The sequence below is a fragment of the Salvelinus namaycush genome, chromosome 23, assembly GCF_016432855.1.
Source record: "Salvelinus namaycush isolate Seneca chromosome 23, SaNama_1.0, whole genome shotgun sequence".
In the NCBI taxonomy this organism is placed as follows: domain Eukaryota; kingdom Metazoa; phylum Chordata; class Actinopteri; order Salmoniformes; family Salmonidae; genus Salvelinus; species Salvelinus namaycush.
In genome coordinates, this window is record NC_052329.1 from 10,153,100 (window position 1) to 10,164,111 (window position 11,012).

Consider the following 11,012-nt stretch of genomic DNA (forward strand, 5'->3'; position numbering starts at 1 on the left):
GGGACAGATTCAAGCGCCCTCGAGACAGATTCAAGTCACGTCAAGCCTGATTCACTGGAGAGCCACACAAACACAAACAGCCTATTTATTAAATAACAAAACTGCAAATATTGCAGTCATTCCAAAATACTGCATTCATTCCAAAATACTACATTCATTCCAAAATACTACATTCATTCCAAAATACTGCATGACAACCTGTCAAAGCATGGACTGCCAAGTAAAGACTTCATCTTCTATGACCTACTTTCTCTGCCCAAACCCCATTTAATGCTGAACACGTCACACACACACACTTACACACACACGCAGGCACACACGTTGTTGTCGACTGCCCTTTTATATTCATCTTGACTACTGCCTCTCTATAAGTTAAATCATTTCCTGTTTCATTAAAACCCCTCCTGATTGGCTAAGGTTCCACGGCACCCCGGCGGGGATGTGATCTCCATTCAGTTTTACTGCTCTTTAAGGATGCTGTTTTCAACTCAGTGGTTACAGCAGTAGTGAATGACCGACCTCAGCACTACTGTACCAGTCACAGAGGCTACTACTGTACCAGTCACAGAGGCTACTACTGTACCCGTTACAGAGGCTACAACTGTACCCGTTACAGAGGCTACTACTGTACCAGTCACAGAGGCTACACATCCACTGTAACACTACTGTACCAGTTACAGAGGCTACAAGTCCACTGTAACACTACTGTAGCAGTTACAGAGGCTACAAGTCCACTGTAACACTACTGTACCAGTTACAGAGGCTACACGTCCACTGTAACACTACTGTACCAGTTACAGAGGCTACAAGTCCACTGTAACACTACTGTACCAGTTACAGAGGCTACAAGTCCACTGTAACACTACTGTACCAGTTACAGAGGCTACAAGTCCACTGTAACACTACTGTAGCAGTTACAGAGGCTACACGTCCACTGTAACACTACTGTAGCAGTTACAGAGGCTACAAGTCCACTGTAACACTACTGTACCAGTTACAGAGGCTACTACTGTAGCAGGGACGGGGGCTGGGATTAAAAATATAAATAAATTAAATACAAATATAGGACAAAACACACGTCACAACAAGAGAGACACCACAACACTACATAAAGAGAGACCTAAGACAACAACATAGCAAGGCAGCAACACATGACAACACAGCATAGTAGCAACGCCACATGACAACAACATGGTAGCAACACAACATGGCAGCAGCACAACATGGTAGCAGCACAAAACATGGTACAAACATTATTCGGGCACAGACAACAGCACAAAGGGCAAGAAGGTCGAGACAACATTACATCATGCGAAGCAGTCACAATTGTCAGGAAGAGTGTCCATGATTGAGTCTTTGAATGGCCCACAACGATGGAATGGTCTACCGTATCAAAAGCTTTGGCCAAGTCAATCAAAATAGCAGCACAACATTTCGTAGAATCAATGGCAATGGTGACATAATTTAGGACCTTTAAGGTTGCAGTGACAGATCCATAACCTTAGCAGAAACCAGATTGCATTCCAGAGAGAATACTATAGACATCAAGAAAGCCAGTCAGTTGATTATTGACAAGTTTTTCCAACACTTTTGATAAACAGGGCAACATAGAAATAGGCCTATAACAGTTCGGATCAGCTTGATCTCCCCCTTTAAATAAAGCACGAACTGTGTCTGCCTTCCAAGCAATGGGAACCTCCCCAGAGAGAAGAGACAGGTTAAAAAGGTTTAGACTGGCTTGGCGATGATAGGGGCTGCAACCTTAAAGAGGAAAGGGTCTAAACCATCTGACCCAGATGGTTTATTGGGGTCAAGTTTAAGGAGCTCCTTTAGCACCTCGGACTCAGTGACTGCCTGCAGGGAGAAACTTTGTAGCAGGGCAGGGGGAAAAGGGGGAGGAGCATTGGGGCGAGTTGCATTAGAAGGGGTGGGAGATGAGGAAATGTTGGACAGCAATGAGGCATGGCTGGGTCAAATAGGAATCATGACTTAATGAAGTGGTGATTAAAGAGCTCAGCCATGTGCTCCTTGTCAGTAACAACCACATCATCAACATTAAGGTAGATGGGCAGCTGTTAAGAGGAAGGTTTATTCTCCAGGTCTTTAACCGTTTTCCAGAACTTCTTGGGGTTAGACCCAAAGAGAGAGAACTGCTCCTTAAAGTAACTAACTTTGGCCTTCCCGATAGCCTGAGTGCACTTATTTCTCATTTGCCTGAACGAGAGCCAGTCAGCCTGAGTATGCATGTGCCGGGCCTTTCGCAAAATGGAATTCTTGAGGTGATTCTATACCAATTTACAGAGGCCAGGTCATGAAGGAAGGCTTGCTCATTAAAGTTTTTTAGCAAGTGTCTATGACAAATCAGGACAGGTTGTTTCACTGAGCAGCCATTACGAACACAGGCTGTAAAACAGTGATCACTAAGGTCATTATAGAAAACACCAGACTGATACCTATCAGGATTGTTTGGGTGTTGGAGTCATACCTTGTGGGATTGGTAATAATCAGAGAAAATTTAGAGAATCCCATCACTTTAGGACTTGGTCAGGTGGTTTAAGCATGTCCCAGTTTAAGTCACCTAGCAGGACAAATTCAGACTTAGTGTAAGGGGCCAGGAGAGAGCTTAGGGCAGGTAGGGTACAGGCCGGTGCTGATTGTGGACAATAACACCCAGCAACAGTCAACACAGAGCCATTTGAAAGTTGAATGTTTAAAACCAGCAAATCAAAGTGTTTGGGGAAAGACATGGTGGACACAACCGAGCACTGAAAGTGTCCCTGGGTAATGATTGCCACCACCACCTTTGGAAGATCTGTCTTGCTGAAAAAGGTTATAACCAGAAAGGTTAACATCCGTGTTCAAAACACTCTTACTTAACCACGTCTCAGTAATGACCAACACATCTGGTTTGGAACTGTGAACCCACATTTTCAATTGATCCATTTTAGGTAATAAGCTTCTAGTGTTAACGTGCAGAAAACCCAGCCGTTTACGAGAGCAGAAATCCGTGAAACAGATATCAGACCACAAGTCAGAATTGGGGCTGGCAACAGTAGATGGGCCAGGGTGTACATGCACATTTCCAGATATCATCAGCAGTAATACAATCAGGGCACGGCAGAGGACAGGGAGAGCTCTGCAGTATTGATTTTTCTATGATATTTGAATGTGCATCAGATGGCAAAAATATCATATTGTACAGCAATTTCATCAGGTAACATGAATACAAAGCAGGTGAGAGGTGGTTAGAATAGGATGGGAGGCCAAGAGTGTGTGTAACCAATAGAGAGTCAGAGTCCCGATGTCACGCCCTGACCATAGAGATCTTTTATTCTCTATGTTGGTTAGGTCGGGGTGTGACTAGGGTGGGTCATCTAGGGGATTGTGTTTCTATGTTGGCCAGGTATGGTTCCCAATCAGAGGCAGCTGTTTGTCGTTGTCTCTGATTGGGGATCATATTTAGGCAGCCATTTCCCCTTTGTGCTTTGTGGGATCTTGACTATGGATAGTTGCCTATTAGCACTATTGTTAGCTTCACGTTTCGCTTTGAGATTTATTGTTTTTTGTTTTGCTGTGAGTTTCACATAGAAATAAAAGATGTTGAACCCAGATCACGCTGCACTTTGGTCCACTCATTATGACGATCGTGACACCCGAGTGTGGGAACAAACATAGTCTGTCCCACGGTTGGGTAAACAAGCAAGTTCATAGTCAACAAAGCATGCAGGAGTCATGAGGCACAAGAAAAATATATAACTTGGGGCTAGCCATTGTAAGTTCAAAGAGTCACTTGCCCCAACAAGATAACTTGAGAGAGTAGCTGTCTATCAGTCCAGTAGACTATAATCGTCTGAGATAAAATAAATAAATAGTAGGCCTATACTAGCTTATTAAAGTGTTTCATAATAAGCTTAACTAGCCTAAGTTAATTAGCCTACCTAAATTTACGATCAGTCCAAAGCCTGCGGTGTGTGTGTGTGTGTGTGTGTGTGTGTGTGTGTGTGTGTGTGTGTGTGTGTGTGTGTGTGTGTGTGTGTGTGTGTGTGTGTGTGTGTGTGTGTGTGTGTGTAAGTGTGTGTGTAAGTGTGTGTGTGTGTGCTGGAGGCGAGTGAAAGCTCGGGAGAGAGGGGGCAGTGTGGCGGGGGTACTGATCCCCAGTGTGTACACGCTTGTGAACACACACAAGTCAGACCACCCCAATTATACCGTACACTACACACAAGTCAGACCAGCCCAATTATACCGTACACCACACACAAGTCAGACCACCCCAATTATGCCGTACACTACACACAAGTCAGACCACCCCAATTATACCGTACACTACACACAAGCCAAATAAAAGCCACACGTGATTATTAGTACATACCAGTGCAATCGGCAATAACTACCTGGGAGAATAAAAACTAAAGTGGATAAATGATTACACTTTACAGTTAGAGCAATCTGTTCCAATGAGAGGTTGGTGACATATGGTGTGTGTGTATGTGTGTGTGTGTGTGTGTGTGTGTGTGTGTCCTGGCAGTGATCCGTCACTCGGTAAGGTGGCCATAGAGAGGGAATGGATGGCGTTGGAAAATAAGAGGGTGATGACAGATCGTTGACAGGGTAGAATAAGAGAAAGAAAAGCTTTAGGGTGACCTTTCTCCTTAATAAAGGGACTTTAAAAAATACATGTACACTTCATATTCATCCTCTCCAGCACCAACACAACATCAACATATGTGAAAATGGTACGTTTCTACGTTTTGTAGTAAAAAAGACAGAAGAAGATAAGTGGTTCCAATGACATCCTCAACCAATCAGTAGGCAATTAGTGGCAATGCCTAATCATACTTGGTTAAAATGACACATTGCACATCGATGATGTAAGTGGAAACACTTATCTCTCTCCATTTTCTTTACTACAAAACATACAAACGCCCCATTTTCACATATGGAGATGATGAATATAGAACAGGTGTGTTATGTTAGACAGATGAGAACAGGTGTGTTATGTTAGACAGATGAGAACAGGTGTGTTATGTTAGACAGATGAGAACAGGTGTGTTATGTTAGACAGATGAGAACAGGTGTGTTATGTTAGACAGATGAGAACAGGTGTGTTATGTTAGACAGATGAGAACAGGTGTGTTATGTTAGACAAATGAGAACAGGTGTGTTATGTTAGACAGATGAGAACAGGTGTGTTATGTGAGACAGATGAGAACAGGTGTGTTATGTTAGACAGATGAGAACAGGTGTGTTATGTGAGACAGATGAGAACAGGTGTGTTATGTTAGACAGATGAGAACAGGTGTGTTATGTTAAACAGATGAGAACAGGTGTGTTATGTTAGACAGATGAGAACAGGTGTGTTATGTTAGACAGATGAGAACAGGTGTGTTATATTAGACAGATGAGAACAGGTGTGTTATGTGAGACAGATGAGAACAGGTGTGTTATATTAGACAGATGAGAACAGGTGTGTTATGTGAGACAGATGAGAACAGGTGTGTTATGTGAGACAGATGAGAACAGGTGTGTTATGTTAGACAGATGAGAACAGGTGTGTTATGTTAGACAGATGAGAACAGGTGTGTTATGTTAGACAGATGAGAACAGGTGTGTTATGTTAGACAGATGAGAACAGGTGTGTTATGTTAGACAGATGAGAACAGGTGTGTTATGTTAGACAGATGAGAACAGGTGTGTTATGTTAGACAGATGAGAACAGGTGTGTTATGTTAGACAGATGAGAACAGGTGTGTTATGTTAGACAGATGAGAACAGGTGTGTTGTATTAGACAGATGAGAACAGGTGTGTTATATTAGACAGATGAGAACAGGTGTGTTGTATTAGACAGATGAGAACAGGTGTGTTATGTTAGACAGATGAGAACAGGTGTGTTATATTAGACAGATGAGAACAGGTGTGTTGTATTAGACAGATGAGAACAGGTGTGTTATGTTAGACAGATGAGAACAGGTGTGTTATGTTAGACAGATGAGAACAGGTGTGTTATGTTAGACAGATGAGAACAGGTGTGTTATGTTAGACAGATGAGAACAGGTGTGTTATGTGAGACAGATGAGAACAGGTGTGTTATGTTAGACAGATGAGAACAGGTGTGTTATGTGAGACAGATGAGAACAGGTGTGTTATGTTAGACAGATGAGAACAGGTGTGTTATGTGAGACAGATGAGAACAGGTGTGTTATGTTAGACAGATGAGAACAGGTGTGTTATGTGAGACAGATGAGAACAGGTGTGTTATGTTAGACAGATGAGAACAGGTGTGTTATGTTAGACAGATGAGAACAGGTGTGTTATATTAGACAGATGAGAACAGGTGTGTTATGTTAGACAGATGGTAACAGGTGTGTTATGTTAGACAGATGAGAACAGGTGTGTTATGTTAGACAGATGAGAACAGGTGTGTTATGTTAGACAGATGAGAACAGGTGTGTTATGTTAGACAGATGAGAACAGGTGTGTTATGTTAGACAGATGAGAACAGGTGTGTTATATTAGACAGATGGTAACAGGTGTGTTGTGTTAGACAGATGAGAACAGGTGTGTTATGTTAGACAGATGAGAACAGGTGTGTTATATTAGACAGATGAGAACAGGTGTGTTATGTTAGACAGATGGTAACAGGTGTGTTATGTTAGACAGATGAGAACAGGTGTGTTATGTTAGACAGATGAGAACAGGTGTGTTATGTTAGACAGATGAGAACAGGTGTGTTATATTAGACAGATGGTAACAGGTGTGTTATGTTAGACAGATGAGAACAGGTGTGTTATATTAGACAGATGAGAACAGGTGTGTTATGTTAGACAGATGAGAACAGGTGTGTTATGTTAGACAGATGAGAACAGGTGTGTTATGTTAGACAGATGAGAACAGGTGTGTTATGTTAGACAGATGAGAACAGGTGTGTTATGTTAGACAGATGAGAACAGGTGTGTTATGTTAGACAGATGAGAACAGGTGTGTTATGTGAGACAGATGAGAACAGGTGTGTTATGTGAGACAGATGAGAACAGGTGTGTTATGTTAGACAGATGAGAACAGGTGTGTTATGTGAGACAGATGAGAACAGGTGTGTTATGTGAGACAGATGAGAACAGGTGTGTTATGTTAGACAGATGAGAACAGGTGTGTTATATTAGACAGATGAGAACAGGTGTGTTATGTGAGACAGATGAGAACAGGTGTGTTATGTTAGACAGATGAGAACAGGTGTGTTATATTAGACAGATGAGAACAGGTGTGTTATGTGAGACAGATGAGAACAGGTGTGTTATGTTAGACAGATGAGAACAGGTGTGTTATATTAGACAGATGAGAACAGGTGTGTTGTGTTAGACAGATGAGAACAGGTGTGTTATGTTAGACAGATGAGAACAGGTGTTTTGTATTAGACAGATGAGAACAGGTGTGTTATGTTAGACAGATGAGAACAGGTGTGTTGTGTTAGACAGATGAGAACAGGTGTGTTATGTTAGACAGATGAGAACAGGTGTGTTATGTTAGACAGATGGTAACAGGTGTGTTATGTTAGACAGATGAGAACAGGTGTGTTATGTTAGACAGATGAGAACAGGTGTGTTATATTAGACAGATGAGAACAGGTGTGTTATGTTAGACAGATGAGAACAGGTGTGTTATGTTAGACAGATGAGAACAGGTGTGTTATGTTAGACAGATGGTAACAGGTGTGTTATGTTAGACAGATGAGAACAGGTGTGTTATGTTAGACAGATGAGAACAGGTGTGTTATGTTAGACAGATGAGAACAGGTGTGTTATGTTAGACAGATGAGAACAGGTGTGTTATGTTAGACAGATGAGAACAGGTGTGTTATGTTAGACAGATGAGAACAGGTGTGTTATGTTAGACAGATGAGAACAGGTGTGTTGTGTTAGACAGATGAGAACAGGTGTGTTATGTTAGACAGATGAGAACAGGTGTGTTATGTTAGACAGATGAGAACAGGTGTGTTATGTTAGACAGATGAGAACAGGTGTGTTATGTTAGACAGATGAGAACAGGTGTGTTATGTTAGACAGATGAGAACAGGTGTGTTATGTTAGACAGATGAGAACAGGTGTGTTATGTGAGACAGATGAGAACAGGTGTGTTATGTTAGACAGATGAGAACAGGTGTGTTATATTAGACAGATGAGAACAGGTGTGTTATGTGAGACAGATGAGAACAGGTGTGTTATGTTAGACAGATGAGAACAGGTGTGTTATATTAGACAGATGAGAACAGGTGTGTTATGTGAGACAGATGAGAACAGGTGTGTTATGTTAGACAGATGAGAACAGGTGTGTTATATTAGACAGATGAGAACAGGTGTGTTGTGTTAGACAGATGAGAACAGGTGTGTTATGTTAGACAGATGAGAACAGGTGTGTTATGTTAGACAGATGAGAACAGGTGTTGTTATGTTAGACAGATGAGAACAGGTGTTTGTATGTTAGACAGATGAGAACAGGTGTGTTATGTTAGACAGATGAGAACAGGTGTGTTATGTTAGACAGATGAGAACAGGTGTGTTATGTTAGACAGATGAGAACAGGTGTTTTGTATTAGACAGATGAGAACAGGTGTGTTATGTTAGACAGATGAGAACAGGTGTGTTATGTTAGACAGATGAGAACAGGTGTGTTGTGTTAGACAGATGAGAACAGGTGTGTTGTATTAGACAGATGAGAACAGGCGTTTTGTATTAGACAGATGAGAACAGGTGTGTTATGTTAGACAGATGAGAACAGGTGTGTTATGTTAGACAGATGAGAACAGGTGTGTTGTGTTAGACAGATGAGAACAGGTGTGTTGTGTTAGACAGATGAGAACAGGTGTGTTGTGTTACAGATGAGAACAGGTGTGTTATGTTAGACAGATGAGAACAGGTGTGTTATATTAGACAGATGGTAACAGGTGTGTTATGTTAGACAGATGAGAACAGGTGTGTTATATTAGACCGATGGTAACAGGTGTGTTATGTTAGACAGATGAGAACAGGTGTGTTATATTAGACAGATGAGAACAGGTGTGTTATATTAGACAGATGAGAACAGGTGTGTTATATTAGACAGATGGTAACAGGTGTGTTATGTTAGACAGATGAGAACAGGTGTGTTATGTTAGACAGATGAGAACAGGTGTGTTATGTTAGACAGATGAGAACAGGTGTGTTATGTTAGACAGATGAGAACAGGTGTGTTATATTAGACAGATGAGAACAGGTGTGTTATGTGAGACAGATGAGAACAGGTGTGTTATGTTAGACAGATGAGAACAGGTGTGTTATGTTAGACAGATGAGAACAGGTGTGTTATGTTAGACAGATGAGAACAGGTGTGTTATGTTAGACAGATGAGAACAGGTGTGTTATGTTAGACAGATGAGAACAGGTGTGTTATGTTAGACAGATGAGAACAGGTGTGTTATGTTAGACAGATGAGAACAGGTGTGTGTTATGTTAGACAGATGAGAACAGGTGTGTTATATTAGACAGATGAGAACAGGTGTGTTATGTTAGACAGATGAGAACAGGTGTGTTATGTTAGACAGATGAGAACAGGTGTGTTATGTTAGACAGATGAGAACAGGTGTGTTATGTTAGACAGATGAGAACAGGTGTGTTATGTTAGACAGATGAGAACAGGTGTGTTGTGTTAGACAGATGAGAACAGGTGTGTTATGTTAGACAGATGAGAACAGGTGTGTTATGTTAGACAGATGAGAACAGGTGTGTTATGTTAGACAGATGGTAACAGGTGTGTTATGTTAGACAGATGAGAACAGGTGTCTTATGTTAGACAGATGAGAACAGGTGTGTTGTATTAGACAGATGAGAACAGGTGTGTTATGTTAAACAGATGAGAACAGGTGTGTTATGTTAGACAGATGAGAACAGGTGTGTTATATTAGACAGATGAGAACAGGTGTGTTATGTGAGACAGATGAGAACAGGTGTGTTATATTAGACAGATGAGAACAGGTGTGTTATAAGAGACAGATGAGAACAGGTGTGTTATGTGAGACAGATGAGAACAGGTGTGTTATGTGAGACAGATGAGAACAGGTGTGTTATGTTAGACAGATGAGAACAGGTGTGTTATGTTAGACAGATGAGAACAGGTGTGTTATGTTAGACAGATGAGAACAGGTGTGTTATGTTAGACAGATGAGAACAGGTGTGTTATGTTAGACAGATGAGAACAGGTGTGTTATGTTAGACAGATGAGAACAGGTGTGTTGTATTAGACAGATGAGAACAGGTGTGTTATATTAGACAGATGAGAACAGGTGTGTTATGTTAGACAGATGAGAACAGGTGTGTTATGTTAGACAGATGAGAACAGGTGTGTTATATTAGGACAGATGAGAACAGGTGTGTTGTATTAGACAGATGAGAACAGGTGTGTTATGTTAGACAGATGAGAACAGGTGTGTTATGTTAGACAGATGAGAACAGGTGTGTATGTTAGACAGATGAGAACAGGTGTGTTATATTAGACAGATGAACAGGTGTGTTATGTGAGACAGATGAGAACAGGTGTGTTATATTAGACAGATGAGAACAGGTGTGTTATGTGAGACACATGAAAACAGGTGTGTTATGTTAGACAGATGAGAACAGGTGTGTTATGTTAGACAGATGAGAACAGGTGTGTTATGTTAGACAGATGAGAACAGGTGTGTTATGTTAGACAGATGAGAACAGGTGTGTTATGTTAGACAGATGAGAACAGGTGTGTTATGTTAGACAGATGAAAACAGGTGTGTTATGTTAGACAGATGAGAACAGGTGTGTTATGTTAGACAGATGAGAACAGGTGTGTTATGTTAGACAGATGAGAACAGGTGTGTTTATGTTAGACAGATGAGAACAGGTGTGTTATGTGAGACAGATGAGAACAGGTGTGTTTATGTTAGACAGATGAGAACAGTGTGTTATGTTAGACAGATGAGAACAGGTGTGTTATGTGAGACAGATGAGAACAGGTG